Raw genomic sequence first — 4,603 nt, forward strand, 5'->3', positions numbered from 1 at the left:
CAGAACTGCTAAACAACTCCAACAACACACTCACATGTACCTCCAGAACTGCTACACAACTCCAACACACTCACGTGTACCTCCAGAGCTGCTACACAACTCCAACAACACACTCACGTGTACCTCCAGAACTGCTACACAACTCCAACAACACACTCACATGTACCTACAGAGCTGCTACACAACTCCAACAACACACTCACGTGTACCTCCAGAACTGCTACACAACTCCAACAACACACTCACATGTACCTACAGAGCTGCTACACAACTCCAACAAATAACAACAAAAACCAAAACATAGCCACACCTCCAATTACTCTCAAATACCACCAGTGGCACAGTACACAATCATACAAACACCATGCAGACAACACACAGTCATGTGCCCCACAACCACAAACACACTAACAAAGTATCACAAAGCCTAAACAACAACGAACACCACACAAAACCAAACAACACGCTCAAAGAAAAAGTACAAACAACCACAGAACAAACATTCAAAATTTGTATGTGAACAACAACTATGCAATGTATTTAGAATAGAAGAAACACTATGTGTTTATATCTTTCATGAATAACAAAGACAACCACCCACACACACACACACACGTTCATATTTCCCACAGGAGTGTGTGTTTGGTCACTGTCTTTTCCCACTTGCTATGACATTGAGGATGCTCTCAAAAAAATCAACCACAAGCATCTCCTGATGTGGTCCAGATGGGGGACACACTGCAGGGCCCCACCAGTACTCCCCTCTGAGCCAAGCCCATCAGCCCTGAGCCAGGGGCCCTGAACTGGGAACTGGGGGTTCTGATCCAGGCCCGGCGCCTCTGAGCTGGGGGCCCTGAGCATTGAGCCTGGAGCTGAGGGTCCTGAATCAGGCCCGGGGCCTCTGAGCTGGGGGCCCTGAGCATTGAGCCTGGAGCTGAGGGTCCTGAATCAGGCCCGGGGCCTCTGAGCTGGGGGCCCGCACACAGCATACGCCCAAACAGACGTCGTCTCAAGTTGAGCTGGAAGGGGGATCTTCATAAGGAGAAGGTCAAGTCTTAAGCACATCTATTAATAGCCACATGCACGCAGTGAAAACCAAGGCAGGCTGCTCAGTTTACTGAAACACTTTGATATCTTCCTGGTGTAAAATTGTACGCCAGGGAGAGCCATGCAGATCCACACACTCACACACACACACACACACACACACACACACAAGTATAGCCACAGGCTGGCAGATGCTCATGCGGCATATACAAAGGAGCAAGCACCTCGACAAGCACACACACACACACACACACACACACACACACACACACACACACTCACACACACACATGTGCTCACACATACACATACACACACACACACACATGCACACACACACACATACACACACACACACACACACACACACACAAACACACACCATTTTCCTCATGACTCTAAACATTAGTGTACTGTCTGTGTGTTGTGAATTTGGTGTGTATTGGGGGTGTGTGTCAGGTGTATGTCAGGCATGTTTTGGTGTGTGAGTTTGCCATGTCAGGGTTTGTTGGGTGTGTGTCAGGTATGTGTGTGTGTGTGTGTTGGATATGAGTCAGGATTTGTTGGGTGTGTGTCAGATGTGTGTGTGTTTGTTGCGTGTGTGTTCAGTGTGAAGCAGAAGTGTCAGGTTCATGTTGGAATAAATTGAAAAGTTGCAGCTGTTTTCTATAAAGGATCTTTAACAGTATTGTCAGATATGATATGAATTGTAACGTGTGTTGTATTGGTGTTTAATGTGTGTCTGTTCACTATAGACAGACTCTGGTTGGGCTAACTGCACTGTTAACATTAGCTCTTGGTTTTATTATCTGTATGTGTGAACTAAAACTCATACTGCATAAGATTGTGTAAAGAGGACAGCTGCTGGTGGTGGGTATGTAACTGTACCCACAATCCTCACCTCAGAAAAAACACTTCAACTTCACTGGGAGCACTGGGCCCTCAAGACCACCCCAGCCATAACACTGGCCCCACCCACACCACAATCATGGCCCCACCCCCAGCCATATCACTGCCCAACCCACACCACAATCCCAGCCCTAACCACAGCCTTAACACTGGCCCCACCCACACCACAATCATGGCCCCACCCCCAGCCCCTCCCACTTCGCAGCTGTTTCGTGCTGCAGGTTTCTGTGGTGTTGGGGTGGTACACAGCTTCAGCTTACAATAAAGTCAACATGCGAACAGCATTTGCACTAAATTCCACTCAAATCTCCTGTATTATACAAAAGTGTTCCTTGAGTATGCAACACTTAAACATTAAATTAAATATGAGAATTTTGTACTTAGAACAGCCGTCATTAAAGACAAGTTTGTATAGAAAATATCAAGAATTTGTTAAAGGGGGAGTTATAAAAAATAGGTTTTATAATCACTGATACATGTAAAGTAAAGCGTTTAGGATTATAATAGCCCTTTTCTTTTGCATGTGCACTAGCATAAGACTTCTCCAGCCAGCTGCTAGGGCGGGGCCACACTTGGGAAGACACACCCAGCATGAAGGCCACGCCCACCTGCTGGAACAACCTTCTCAGACCCTGCTGGGCTGCAATGTGTGTGTGCACGTAGGGTCAGAAGCACTCTGTCTCCCTGAAACACTCTGTCTCTCTGAAGCACTCTGTCTCCTTCAAGCACTCTGTCTCTCTGAAGCACTCTGTTTCCTTCAAGCACTGTCTCCCTAAAGCACTCTGTATCCCTGAAGCACTCTGTCTCATTCAAGCACTCTGTCTCTCTGAAGCACTCTGTCTCCTGCTTTATTTTGCCTACTGAGATAAGCATTCACATGCTTTGGCAATGCTATAAGTTATTGTTGGTCCACTGGTGAAGCCATTGGGGCCAGACTACAGTTGGTGTATGTTGGACCATGAATGTGTGTGTGTGTGTGTGTGTGTGTGTGTGAGAGAGAGAGAGAGAGAGAGAGAGAGAGAGAGAGAGAGAGAGAGAGAGAGAGAGAGAGAGAGAGAGAGAGAGGATGTGTATGTGGGTGGTAGCCTGGCCTTATAGCACTGTTTAATGTAAACACACAGAGAGGAGAACTGTGACAGAGTGATGGATGAGAGGGACCAGTGTGAAGACAGAGAAAAGGGAGGAAAGCAGGAGCAGATACGTGTGTGTGTGTGTGTGTGTGTGTGTCTGTGTGACTAGCAGGAATTTTTGGTGCAGACAGTCTAGTTTAGTTGGACTTAATGTGGGCCTAGGGCCTAACTCTGAAAGTTTGATCTCACTTCCTCTCTTTAAAAACAGAAATCAGATCCTTACACACACACACACACACACACACACACACACACACACTCACACACACACACACACACACACACACATCCCTCCATCATGCAGTGAAAGACTGGCAGAAAGAAAGGAAGGATATTAGGTTCTTGGCCTGGGGCTACATTGGTAGGGATTGGCTGTTCGTGTGTTCTCTAAGTGCCATATAAAGGGGAGTTAAGGGGAATGAGAGGAAATACAGGGGAAAACTGGAATGAGTGTGGGTGAAAGCCCCTCAGACGCTCAGGGAACTGGACAACCAGACGACTAGCACGCACACCCTTTAAATGGAGATCTAGAGAGGTGGAGCGAGCCTTGTTGAATGTTTATGATCCTACAACGGAGTCATAAAACACGGTTTAACACTCATTACAGAGCAGACTGCACAAACTAACAAAGCGCTTACTGTTCTACGTCTCCTCCCCACACGTTCAGCTACAGTCGCCATGTAGTATTATCTGTAGTGTAACAGCGCCCCTTAGTGGTCAATAGTGCAGTACAAGTGCATGCTTAATTAAAGAAGAATATTATTGCTCATAAAAATTATCACTAAGAATATGATTAAACGAAAATGAAAATAAACATCAAACCAAACAAATATGAAACATAATGTGAATTATTGGACACTGTCGCAACAAAACTCCAGCATGAATTGAAACTTTTAAATTGTGCATTTTATTTGAATAATGTAACATGGAAGTAAAGAGTAGTCTGTCAGAAACCTCCAACCTGACCGGTCGTCACAGCCATGTGGAGATTTATAATTAGTCTAATTTAGTCTAAGTATAGTTCAGTCAAATGTCTGACATAATACTTAATGTATGTCAGAGCACTAAAGTTTGGTGGTTTCATAACTCAGAGTCCTGTCTAAATCTGAAGCTCTTAATCAGTTAGGATAAGTTGGGGTGGCTTGAAACTGGGAGAACTAAAAAGAGATAAGCACTGATTCAACTGAGGGTGCACACACACACACACACACACACACACACACACACACACACACACACAAAGTGAATGAGGATGCTCATTAGCACAGATCTCCACTCCAGATCTGTTTTGTGTGTGTGTGTATGTGTGTGTGTGTGTGTGTGTGTGTGTGTGTGTGTGTGTGTGTGTGTGTGTGTGTTTAACCCTTTATTTGTTGAAGTTGAAACATGGCTGATGAATCTCACTTCTGATGTTAAAATGCATAATCTTCTCTAGGCCCAGGGCTCTCTGGAATGTGTGTGGTTGAGAGAGAGCGAGAGAGAGAGAGAGAGAGAGAGAGAGAGGGGGAGAGCATGTG

This window comes from Brachyhypopomus gauderio, unplaced genomic scaffold, assembly GCF_052324685.1.
Source record: "Brachyhypopomus gauderio isolate BG-103 unplaced genomic scaffold, BGAUD_0.2 sc561, whole genome shotgun sequence".
In the NCBI taxonomy this organism is placed as follows: Eukaryota; Metazoa; Chordata; class Actinopteri; order Gymnotiformes; family Hypopomidae; genus Brachyhypopomus; species Brachyhypopomus gauderio.